A 12,537-nucleotide genomic window follows, 5' to 3' on the forward strand; every position below is an offset into this window, starting at 1 on the left:
AGCCTTCTGGCTCTTAAAATTCCGCATTGCGCATGATGCCTCCCAGGACAAAGCTGGCACCAATGCCTAATTGGGCTTGTTTGAGAGTGCCAAGAACCTCCTTAAAACTGACACCTAGAACCAGGGTTGGGGGGTCTTATTTCTCCAGGAAAACGGGCGGTGTTTGTGTTCCAGGGCCTGGTACTCAGAGCAGCTTTCTGGCTCCTAAAATTCTGCATTGAGCAGGATGCTTCCCAGGATTAAGCTGCCACCAGTGCCATGTCACGCTGCTTTGAGAGTGCCAAGTACCTTCTGAAAAGTGACTCCAAGAACCAGGGTTGGTGAGTCTTGCTTCCAGGAAAAAGGTGCAGCGTTGCGTTGGTGTTCCAGGGCTTGTGGCTCAGAGCAGCCTTCTGGCTCAAAAAATTCCGCATTGTGCAGGATGCCTCCCAGGACCAAGCTGGCACCTATTACAGGGGTTTTCTGAGGTCTCAGGATGAGGGAAGAGACGAAAACGTTGACTCCATATCTCAGAAGGCTTTGATTTATTATAAAATGTTATATAAGATATAGATACTATACTAAAAGAGTAAAGAGAAAGGTTTCACTACAAGGCTAAGCTAAGAATAGCATAGGAATGTGTAAACTGAAGTCTTCTCAGCCCGAGACAGGCCGAACAGGTGAATTGGGATAGGCTCTTAATTGCAAACAGTTTGACGGAGTCAATCACAGATTTTCCTGTGGCATTCCACAGCAGCAGTTAAGAATTGTTTACCGATGTTCCTGAGGCTACTCAGCTCAAAAGACAAGGAAAAATCCTAAGTAAAGGATTTTTCATAAAATATGTTAGCAACAGGCACCAGTGCCAACTTGGGCTTGTTTGAGAGTGCCAAGTACCTCCTGCAAACTGACCCCTAGAACCAGGGTTGGTGAGTCTTGTTTCTCCAGGAAAACGGGCAGTGTTGTTGTTCCAGGGCCTGAGGCTCTGAGCAGCCTTCTGGCTCCTAAAATTCCGCATTGCGCAGGATGCCTCCCAGGACCAAGCTGGCACCAGTGCCAACTCGGGCTGGTTTGAGAGTGCCAAGTACCTCCTGCAATTTAAATTCTAGAACCAGGGTTGGTGAGCTATGTTTCCTGGGAAAAGGGGCAGCGTTGTTTGTTTCAGGACCTGTGGCTCGGAGCATCCTACTATCACCTAAAATTCCGCATTGCGCAGGATGCCTCCAGACCCAAGCTGGCACCAGTGCCAACTTGGGCTGGTTTGAGAGTGCCAAGTACCTCCTGCAAACTGACCCCTAGAACTAGGGTTGGTGATTTTTACAAACCTGGGAAATGAGGAAAAGTTTTTGTTCCAGGGCTTGTGGCTCGGAGCAGCCTTCTGGCTCTTAAAATTCCGCATTGCGCAGGATGCCTCCAGACCCAAGCTGGCACCAGTGCCAACTTGGGCTGGTTTGAGAGTGCCAAGTACCTCCTGCAAACTGACACCATCAACTAGGGTTGGTGAGTTTTATTTCCCAGGGAAAAGGGGCGGTTTTTGTGTTCTAGGGCCGGTGGCTCAGAGCAGCCTTCTGGCTCCTAAAATTCCGCATATCGCAGGATGCCTCCCAGGACCAAGCTGGCACCAGTGCCAACTTGGGCTGGTTTGAGAGTGCCAAGTACCTCCTGCAAACTGACACCATCAACTAGGGTTGGTGAGTTTTGCTTACCTGGGAAAAGGGGCAGCGTTGGTGTTGCAGGGCCGGTGGCTCAGAGCAGCCTTCTGGCTTTTAAAATTCCGCATATCGCAGGATGCCTCCCAGGACCAAGCTGGCACCAGTGCCAACTTGGGCTGGTTTGAGAGTGCCAAGTACCTCCTTAAAACTAACACGTAGAACCAGCGTTGGGGAGTCCTATTTCTCCAGGAAAACGGGCGGTGTTTGTGTTCCAGAGCCTGGTACTTAGAGTAGCTTTCTGGCTCCTAAAATTCCGCATATCGCAGGATGCCTTCCAGGATTAAGCTGCCACCAGTGCCATGTCACGCTGCTTTGAGAGTGCCAAGTTCCTTCTGAAAACTGACTCCAAGAACCAGGGTTGGTGAGTCTTTCTTCCAGGAAAAAGGTGCAGCGTTGCGTTGGTGTTCCAGGGCTTGTGGCTCAGAGCAGCCTTCTGGCTCAAAAAATTCCGCATTGTGCAGGATGCCTCCCAGGACCAAGCTGGCACCTATTACAGGGGTTTTCTGAGGTCTCAGGATGAGGGAAGAGACGAAAACGTTGACTCCATATCTCAGAAGGCTTTGATTTATTATAAAATGTTATATAAGATATAGATACTATACTAAAAGAGTAAAGAGAAAGGTTTCACTACAAGGCTAAGCTAAGAATAGCATAGGAATGTGTAAACTGAAGTCTTCTCAGCCCGAGACAGGCCGAACAGGTGAATTGGGATAGGCTCTTAATTGCAAACAGTTTGACGGAGTCAATCACAGATTTTCCCGTGGCATTCCACAGCAGCAGATAAGAATTGTTTACCGATGTTCCTGAGGCTACTCAGCTCAAAAGAAAGGAAAAATCCTAAGTAAAGGATTTTTCATAAAATATGTTAGCAACAGGCACCAGTGCCAACTTGGGCTTGTTTGAGAGTGCCAAGTACCTCCTGCAAACTGACTCCTAGAACTAGGGTTGGTGAGTCTTGTTTCTCCAGGAAAACGGGCGGTGTTGTATTTCCAGGGCCTGTGGCTCTGAGCAGCCTTCTGGCTCAAAAAATTCCGCATTGCGAACTATGCCTCCTAGACGCAAGCTGGCACCAGTGCCAACTTGGGCTGGTTTGAGAGTGCCAAGTACCTCCTGCAATCTGAAGCTTGGAACCAGGGTTGGTGAGCTATGTTTCCAGGGAAAATTGGCAGCGTTGGTTGTTTCCGGGCCTGTGGCTCGGAGCAGCCTACTCTCTCCTAAAATTCCGCATTGCGCAGGATGTCTCCCAGGACCAAGCTTGCAAAAGTGCCCACTTGGGCTTGTGTGAGAGTGCCAAGTACCTCCTGCAAACTGACACCATGAACTAGGGCTGGTGATTTTTACAAACCTGGGAAATGAGGAAAGTTTTTGTTCCAGGGCTTGTGGCTCGGAGCAGCCTTCTGGCTCTTAAAATTCCGCATTGCGCAGGATGCCTCCCAGGACCAAGCTGGCACCAGTGCCAACTTGGGCTGGTTTGAGAGTGCCAAGTACCTCCTGCAAACTGACACCATCAACTAGGGTTGGTGAGTTTTATTTCCCAGGGAAAAGGGGCGGTTTTTGTGTTCTAGGGGCTGTGGCTCAGAGCAGCCTTCTGGCTTTTAAAATTCCGCATATCGCAGGATGCCTCCCAGGACCAAGCTGCCACCAGTGCCATGTCACGCTGGTTTGAGAGTGCCAAGTACCTCCTGCAAACTGACACCATCAACTAGGGTTGGTGAGTTTTGCTTACCTGGGAAAAGGGGCAGCGTTGGTGTTGCAGGGCCGGTGGCTCAGAGCAGCCTTCTGGCTCCTAAAATTCCGCATATCGCAGGATGCCTCCCAGGACCAAGCTGGCACCAGTGCCAACTTGGGCTGGTTTGAGAGTGCCAAGTACCTCCTGAAAACTGACACCTAGAACCAGGGTTGGGGCGTCTTCTTTCTCCAGGAAAACGGGCGGTGTTTGTGTTCCAGGGGCTGGTACTCAGAGCAGCTTTCTGGCTCCTAAAATTCTGCATTGAGCAGGATGCCTCCCAGGATTAAGCTGCCACCAGTGCCATGTCACGCTGCTTTGAGAGTGCCAAGTACCTTCTGAAAACTGACTCCAAGAACCAGGGTTGGTGAGTCTTGCTTCCAGGAAAAAGGTGCAGCGTTGCGTTGGTTTTCCAGGGCTTGTGGCTCAGAGCAGCCTTCTGGCTCAAAAAATTCCGCATTGTGCAGGATGCCTCCCAGGACCAAGCTGGCACCTATTACAGGGGTTTTCTGAGGTCTCAGGATGAGGGAAGAGACGAAAACGTTGACTCCATATCTCAGAAGGCTTTGATTTATTATAAAATGTTATATAAGATATAGATACTATACTAAAAGAGTAAAGAGAAAGGTTTCACTACAAGGCTAAGCTAAGAATAGCATAGGAATGTGTAAACTGAAGTCTTCTCAGCCCGAGACAGGCCGAACAGGTGAATTGGGATAGGCTCTTAATTGCAAACAGTTTGACGGAGTCAATCACAGATTTTCCCGTGGCATTCCACAGCAGCAGATAAGAATTGTTTACCGATGTTCCTGAGGCTACTCAGCTCAAAAGAAAGGAAAAATCCTAAGTAAAGGATTTTTCATAAAATATGTTAGCAACAGGCACCAGTGCCAACTTGGGCTTGTTTGAGAGTGCCAAGTACCTCCTGCAAACTGACCCCTAGAACCAGGGTTGGTGAGTCTTGTTTCTCCAGGAAAACGGGCGGTGTTGTATTTCCAGGGCCTGTGGCTCTGAGCAGCCTTCTGGCTCAAAAAATTCCGCATTGCGAACTATGCCTCCTAGACGCAAGCTGGCACCAGTGCCAACTTGGGCTGGTTTGAGAGTACAAAGTACCTCCTGCAATCTGAAGCCTAGAACGAGGGTTGGTGAGCTATGTTTCCAGGAATAATTGGCAGCGTTGGTTGTTTCCGGGCCTGTGGCTCGGAGCAGCCTACTCTCTCCTAAAATTCCGCATTGCGCAGGATGTCTCCAACAACCAAGCTTGCAAAAGTGCCCACTTGGGCTTGTGTGAGAGTGCCAAGTACCTCCTGCAAACTGACCTCTAGAACTAGGGTTGGTGATTTTAACAAACCTGGGAAATGAGGAAAAGTTTATGTTCCAGGGCTTGTGGCTCGGAGCAGCCTTCTGGCTCTTAAAATTCCGCATTGCGCAGGATGCCTCCCAGGACCAAGCTGGCACCAGTGCCAACTTGGGCTGGTTTGAGAGTGCCAAGTACCTCCTGCAAACTGACACCATCAACTAGGGTTGGTGAGTTTATTTCCCAGGGAAAAGGGGCGGATTTTTTGTTCTAGGGGCTGTGGCTCAGAGCAGCCTTCTGGCTTTTAAAATTCCGCATATCGCAGGATGCCTCCCAGGACCAAGCTGGCACCAGTGCCAACTTGGGCTGGTTTGAGAGTGCCAAGTACCTCCTGCAAACTGACACCATGAACTAGGGTTGGTGAGTTTTGCTTACCTGGGAAAAGGGGCAGCGTTTTTGTTGCAGGGCCGGTGGCTCAGAGCAGCCCTCTGGCTTTTAAAATTCCGCATATTGCAGGATTCCTCCCAGGACCAAGCTGGCACCAGTGCCAACTCAGGCTGGTTTGAGAGTGCCAAGTACCTCCTGCAAACTGACTCCTAGAACTAGGGTTGGTGAGTTTTACAAACCTGGGCCATGCGGCAAAGTTTTTGTTCCAGGGCTTGTGGCTCAGAGCTGCCTTCTGGATCAAAAAATTCCACATTGCGCGGGACGCCTCCCAGAGGCAAGCTGGCACCAGTGCCAAGTCAGGCTTGTTTGAGAGTGCCAAGTACCTCCTGCAGTCTGACACCATGAACCAGGGCTAGTGAGCTTTGTTTCCGGGGAAAGGGGCGGCATTGGTGATCCAGGGCCTGTGGCTCAGAGCAGTCTTCTGGCTCCTAAAACTCCGCATTGTGCAGGATGCCTCCCAGGACTAAGCTGGCACAAGTGCCCACTTGGGCTTGTTTGAGAGTGCCAAGTACCTCCTGCAAACTGACCCCTAGAACCAGGGTTGGTGCATCTTGTTTCTCCAGGAAAAGGGGCGGTGTTGTTGTTCCAGGGCCTGTGGCTCTGAGCAGCCTTCCGGCTCAAAAAATTCCGCATTGCGAAGGATGCCTCCTAGACGCAAGCTGGCACCAGTGCCAACTTGGGCTGGTTTGAGAGTGCCAAGTACCTCCTGCAATCTGAAGCCTGGAACCAGGGTTGGTGAGCTATGTTTCCAGGAAAAATTGGCAGCGTTGGTTGTTCCCGGGCCTGTGGCTCGGAGCAGCCTACTCTCTCCTAAAATTCCGCATTGCGCAGGATGTCTCCCAGGACCAAGCTTGCAAAAGTGCCCACTTGGGCTTGTGTGAGAGTGCCAAGTACCTCCTGCAAACTGACCCCTAGAACTAGGGTTGGAGATTTTTACAAACCTGGGAAATGAGGCAAAGTTTTTGTTCCAGGGCTTGTGGCTCGGAGCAGCCTTCTGGCTCTTAAAATTCCGCATTGCGCAGGATGCCTCCCAGGACCAAGCTGGCAGCAGTGCCAACTTGGGCTTTTTTGAGAGTGCCAAGAACATCCTTAAAACTGACACCTAGAACCAGGTTTGGGGGGTCCTATTTCTCCAGGAAAACGGGCTGTGTTTGTGTTCCAGGGCCTGGTACTCAGAGCAGCCTTCTGGCTCCTAAAATTCTGCATTGAGCAGGATGCCTCCCAGGATTAAGCTGCCACCAGTGCCATGTCACGCTGCTTTGAGAGTGCCAAGTACCTTCTGGAAACTGACTCCAAGAACCAGGGTTGATGAGTCTTGCTTCCAGGAAAAAGGTGCAGCGTTGCGTTGGTGTTCCAGGGCTTGTGGCTCAGAGCAGCCTTCTGGCTCAAAAAATTCCGCATTGTGCAGGATGCCTCCCAGGACCGAGCTGGCACCTATTACAGGGGTTTTCTGAGGTCTCAGGATGAGGGAAGAGACGAAAACCTTGACTCCATATCTCAGAAGGCTTTGATTTATTATAAAATGTTATATAAGATATAGATACTATACTAAAAGAGTAAAGAGAAAGGTTTCACTACAAGGCTAAGCGAAGAATAGCATAGGAATGTGTAAACTGAAGTCTTCTCAGCCCGAGACAGGCCGAACAGGTGAATTGGGATAGGCTCTTAATTGCAAAAAGTTTGACAGAGTCAATCACAGATTTTCCCGTGGCATTCCACAGCAGCAGATAAGAATTGTTTACCGATGTTCCTGAGGCTACTCAGCTCAAAAGAAAGGAAAAATCCTAAGTAAAGGATTTTTCATAAAATATGTTAGCAACAGGCACCAGTGCCAACTTGGGCTGGTTTGAGAGTGCCAAGTACCTCCTGCAAACTGACACCATCAACAAGGGTTGGAGAGTTTTATTTCCCAGGGAAAAGGGGCGGTTTTTTTGTTCTAGGGGCTGTGGCTCAGAGCAGCCTTCTGGCTCCTAAAATTACGCATTGCGAAGGATGCCTCCTAGACGCAAGCTGGCACCAGTGCCAACTTGGGCTGGTTTGAGAGTGCCAAGTACCTCCTGCAATCTGAAGCCTAGAACCAGGGTTGGTGAGCTATGTTTCCAGGAAAAATTGGCAGCGTTGGTTGTTTCCGGGCCTGTGGCTCGGAGCAGCCTACTCTCTCCTAAAATTCCGCATTGCACAGGATGTCTCCCAGGACCAAGCTTGCAAAAGTGCCCACTTGGGCTTGTGTGAGAGTGCCAAGTACCTCCTGCAAACTGACACCATGAACTAGGGTTGGAGATTTTTACAAACCTGGGAAATGAGGCAAAGTTTTTGTTCCAGGGCTTGTGGCTCAGAGCAGCCTTCTGGCTCTTAAAATTCCGCATTGCGCAGGATGCCTCCCAGGACCAAGCTGGCACCAGTGTCAACTTGGGCTGGTTTGAGAGTGCCAAGTACCTCCTGCAAACTGACACCAATGACCAGGGTTGGTGAGTTTTATTTCCCAGGGAAAAGGGGCGGTTTTTGTGTTCTAGGGGCTGTGGCTCAGAGCAGCCTTCTGGCTCCTAAAATTCCGCATATCGCAGGATGCCTCCTAGACGCAAGCTGGCACCAGTGCCAACTTGGGCTGGTTTGAGAGTGCCAAGTACCTCCTGCAAACTGACACCATCAACTAGGGTTGGTGAGTTTTGCTTACCTGGGAAAAGGGGCAGAGTTGGTGTTGCAGGGCCGGTGGCTCAGAGCAGCCTTCTGGCTTTTAAAATTCCGCATATCGCAGGATGCCTCCCAGGACCAAGCTGGCACCAGTGCCAACTTGGGCTGGTTTGAGAGTGCCAAGTACCTCCTGAAAACTGACACCTAGAACCAGGGTTGGGGGGTCTTATTTCTCCAGGAAAACGGGCGGTGTTTGTTTTCCAGGGCCTGGTACTCAGAGCAGCTTTCTGGCTCCTAAAATTCTGCATTGAGCAGGATGCTTCCCAGGATTAAGCTGCCACCAGTGCCATGTCACGCTGCTTTGAGAGTGCCAAGTACCTTCTGAAAACTGACTCCAAGAACCAGGGTTGGTGAGTCTTGCTTCCAGGAAAAAGGTGCAGCGTTGCGTTGGTGTTCCAGGGCTTGTGGCTCAGAGCAGCCTTCTGGCTCAAAAAATTCCGCATTGTGCAGGATGCCTCCCAGGACCAAGCTGGCACCTATTACAGGGGTTTTCTGAGGTCTCAGGATGAGGGAAGAGACGAAAACGTTGACTCCATATCTCAGAAGGCTTTGATTTATTATAAAATGTTATATAAGATATAGATACTATACTAAAAGAGTAAAGAGAAAGGTTTCACTACAAGGCTAAGCTAAGAATAGCAGAGGAATGTGTAAACTGAAGTCTTCTCAGCCCGAGACAGGCCGAACAGGTGAATTGGGATAGGCTCTTAATTGCAAACAGTTTGACGGAGTCAATCACAGATTTTCCCGTGGCATTCCATAGCAGCAGATAAGAATTGTTTACCGATGTTCCTGAGGCTACTCAGCTCAAAAGAAAGGAAAAATCCTAAGTAAAGGATTTTTCATAAAATATGTTTGCAACAGACACCAGTGCCAACTTGGGCTTGTTTGAGAGTGCCAAGTACCTCCTGCAAACTGACTCCTAGAACTAGGGTTGGTGAGTCTTGTTTCTCCAGGAAAACGGGCGGTGTTGTATTTCCAGGGCCTGTGGCTCAGAGCAGCCTTCTGGCTCAAAAAATTCCGCATTGCGAACTATGCCTCCTAGATGCAAGCTGGCACCAGTGCTAACTTGGGCTGGTTTGAGAGTGCCAAGTACCTCCTGCAATCTGAAACCTAGAACCAGGGTTGGTGAACTATGTTTCCAGGAAAAATTGGCAGCGTTGCTTGTTTCCGGTCCTGTGGCTCGGAGCAGCCTACTCTCTCCTAAAATTCCGCATTGCACAGGATGTCTCCAAGGAACAAGCTTGCAAAAGTGCCCACTTGGGCTTGTGTGAGAGTGCCAAGTACCTCCTGCAAACTGAACCATAGAACTAGGGTTGGTGATTTTTACAAACCTGGGAAATGAGGAAAAGTTTTTGTTCCAGGGCTTGTGGCTCGGAGCAGCCTTCTGGCTCTTAAAATTCCGCATTGCGCAGGATGCCTCCCAGGAACAAGCTGGCACCAGTGCCAACTCGGGCTGGTTTGAGAGTTCCAAGTACCTCCTGCAAACTGACACCATGAACTAGGGTTGGTGAGTTTTATTTCCCAGGGAAAAGGGGCGGTTTTTGTGTTCTAGGAGCTGCGGCTCAGAGCAGCCTTCTGGCTTTTAAAATTCCGCATATTGCAGGATGCCTCCCAGGACCAAGCTGGCACCAGTGCCAACTTGGGCTGGTTTGAGAGTGCAAGTACCTCCTGCAAACTGACACCATCAACTAGGGTTGGTGAGTTTTGCTTACCTGGGAAAAGGGGCAGCGTTGGTGTTGCAGGGCCGGTGGCTCAGAGCAGCCTTCTGGCTCTTAAAATTCCGCATATCGCAGGATGCCTCCCAGGACCAAGCTGGCACCAGTGCCTACTTGGGCTTGTTTGAGAGTGCCAAGAACCTCCTTAAAACTGACACCTAGAACCAGGGTTGGGGGGTCTTATTTCTCCAGGAAAACGGGCGGTGTTTGTTTTCCAGGGCCTGGTACTCAGAGCAGCTTTCTGGCTCCTAAAATTCTGCATTGAGCAGGATGCTTCCCAGGATTAAGCTGCCACCAGTGCCATGTCACGCTGCTTTGAGAGTGCCAAGTACCTTCTGAAAACTGACTCCAAGAACCAGGGTTGGTGAGGCCTGCTTCCAGGAAAAAGGTGCAGCGTTGCGTTGGTGTTCCAGGGCTTGTGGCTCAGAGCAGCCTTCTGGCTCAAAAAATTCCGCATTGTGCAGGATGCCTCCCAGGACCAAGCTGGCACCTATTACAGGGGTTTTCTGAGGTCTCAGGATGAGGGAAGTGACGAAAACGTTGACTCCATATCTCAGAAGGCTTTGATTTATTATAAAATGTTATATAAGATATAGATACTATACTAAAAGAGTAAAGAGAAAGGTTTCACTACAAGGCTAAGCTAAGAATAGCATAGGAATGTGTAAACTGAAGTCTTCTCAGCCCGAGACAGGCCGAACAGGTGAATTGGGATAGGCTCTTAATTGCAAACAGTTTGACGGAGTCAATCACAGATTTTCCCGTGGCATTCCACAGCAGCAGTTAAGAATTGTTTACCGATGTTCCTGAGGCTACTCAGCTCAAAAGAAAGGAAAAATCCTCAGTAAAGGATTTTTCATAAAATATGTTAGCAACAGGCACCAGTGCCAACTCAGGCTGGTTTGAGAGTGCCAAGTACCTCCTGAAAACTGACACCCTGAACCAGGGTTCGTGAGTCTTTTTTCTCCAGGAAAACGGGCGGTGTTGTATTTCCAGGGCCTGTGGCTCTGAGCAGCCTTCTGGCTCAAAAAATTCCGCATTGCGAACTATGCCTCCTAGACGCAAGCTGGCACCAGTGCCAACTTGGGCTGGTTTGAGAGTGCCAAGTACCTCCTGCAATCTGAAGCCTAGAACCAGGGTTGGTGATCTATGTTTCCAGGAAAAATTGGTCAGCGATGGTTGTTTCCGGGCCTGTGGCTCGGAGCAGCCTACCCTCTCCTAAAATTCCGCATTGCGCAGGATGTCTCCCAGGACCAAGCCTGCAAAAGTGCCCACTTGGGCTGGTTTGAGAGTGCCAAGTACCTCCTGAAAACTGACACCATCAACTAGGTTTGGTGATTTTTACAAACCTGGGAAATGAGGAAAATTTATGTTCCAGGGCTTGTGGCTCGGAGCAGCCTTCTGGCTCCTAAAATTCCGCATATCGCAGGATGCCTCCCAGGACCAAGCTGGCACCAGTGCCAACTTGGGCTGCTTTGAGAGTGCCAAGTACCTCCTGCAAACTGACACCATCAACTAGGGTTGGTGAGTTTTATTTCCCAGGGAAAAGGGGCGGTTTTTGTGTTCTAGGGGCTGTGGCTCAGAGCAGCCTTCTGGCTTTTAAAATTCCGCATATCGCAGGATGCCTCCCAGGACCAAGCTGGCACCAGTGCCAACTTGGGCTGCTTTGAGAGTGCCAAGTACCTCCTGCAAACTGACACCATCAACTAGGGTTGGTGAGTTTTGTTACCTGGGAAAAGGGGCGCGTTTTTGTTCCAGGGCCGGTGGCTCAGAGCAGCCTTCTGGCTTTTAAAATTCCGCATATCGCAGGATGCCTCCCAGGACCAAGCTGGCACCAGTGCCAACTTGGGCTGGTTTGAGAGTGCCAAGTACCTCCTGAAAACTGACACCTAGAACCAGGGTTGGGGGGTCTTATTTCTCCAGGAATACGGGCGTTGTTTGTGTTCCAGGGCCTGGTACTCAGAGCAGCCTTCTGGCTTTTAAAATTCCGCATATTGCAGGATGCCTCCCAGGACCAAGCTGCCACCAGTGCCATGTCACGCTGCTTTGAGAGTGCCAAGTACCTTCTGAAAACTGACACCAAGAACCAGGGTTGGTGAGTCTTGCTTCCAGGAAAAAGGTGCAGCGTTGCGTTGGTGTTCCAGGGCTTGTGGCTCAGAGCAGCCTTCTGGCTCAAAAAATTCCGCATTGTGCAGGATGCCTCCCAGGACCAAGCTGGCACCTATTACAGGGGTTTTCTGAGGTCTCAGGATGAGGGAAGAGACGAAAACGTTGACTCCATATCTCAGAAGGCTTTGATTTATTATAAAATGTTATATAAGATATAGAAACTATACTAAAAGAGTAAAGAGAAAGGTTTCACTACAAGGCTAAGCTAAGAATAGCATAGGAATGTGTAAACTGAAGTCTTCTCAGCCCGAGACAGGCCGAACAGGTGAATTGGGATAGGCTCTTAATTGCAAACAGTTTGACGGAGTCAATCACAGATTTTCCCGTGGCATTCCACAGCAGCAGATAAGAATTGTTTACCGATGTTCCTGAGGCTACTCAGCTCAAAAGAAAGGAAAAATCCTAAGTAAAGGATTTTTCATAAAATATGTTAGCAACAGGCACCAGTGCCAACTTGGGCTTGTTTGAGAGTGCCAAGTACCTCCTGCAAACTGACCCCTAGAACCAGGGTTGGTGAGTCTTGTTTCTCCAGGAAAACGGGCGGTGTTGTATTTCCAGGGCCTGTGGCTCTGAGCAGCCTTCTGGCTCAAAAAATTCCGCATTGCGAACTATGCCTCCTAGACGCAAGCTGGCACCAGTGCCAACTTGGGCTGGTTTGAGAGTGCCAAGTACCTCCTGCAATCTGAAGCCTTGGAACCAGGGTTGGTGAGCTATGTTTCCAGGGAAAATTGGCAGCGTTGGTTGTTTCCGGGCCTGTGGCTCGGAGCAGCCTACTCTCTCCTAAAATTCCGCATTGCG

The 12,537-nt window shown here is 49.8% G+C and overlaps 2 long non-coding RNA genes across 6 annotated transcripts; one reads left to right on the plus strand and one right to left on the minus strand.

Annotated features, from left to right (window-relative positions):
* Positions 1-1,514: 1,514 nt before the first annotated feature.
* LOC127061136 (uncharacterized) lies at positions 1,515-9,690 on the minus strand. Of its 4 annotated transcripts, none has more exons than XR_007780612.1 (5): positions 9,538-9,690; positions 7,836-7,996; positions 3,418-3,571; positions 1,686-1,832; positions 1,515-1,648 (listed from the first exon to the last, which is right to left on the minus strand). It is a non-coding gene; the product is annotated as an uncharacterized LOC127061136 (long non-coding RNA). The 4 variants fall into 4 exon arrangements; XR_007780609.1 differs by having other exon boundaries at positions 7,836-7,989; positions 9,568-9,689; XR_007780610.1 differs by lacking the exon at positions 1,686-1,832 and having other exon boundaries at positions 7,836-7,989; positions 9,568-9,689.
* On the plus strand, positions 1,572-9,362 carry LOC127061137 (uncharacterized). 2 transcript variants are annotated; one of them, XR_007780613.1, is made up of 4 exons: positions 1,572-1,670; positions 3,117-3,211; positions 4,850-4,944; positions 9,268-9,362. It is a non-coding gene; the product is annotated as an uncharacterized LOC127061137 (long non-coding RNA). The 2 variants fall into 2 exon arrangements; XR_007780614.1 differs by lacking the exon at positions 9,268-9,362 and adding an exon at positions 5,040-5,134.
* Positions 9,691-12,537: the final 2,847 nt, after the last annotated feature.

This window comes from Serinus canaria, unplaced genomic scaffold (assembly GCF_022539315.1).
Source record: "Serinus canaria isolate serCan28SL12 unplaced genomic scaffold, serCan2020 HiC_scaffold_96, whole genome shotgun sequence".
Taxonomy (NCBI): domain Eukaryota; kingdom Metazoa; phylum Chordata; class Aves; order Passeriformes; family Fringillidae; genus Serinus; species Serinus canaria.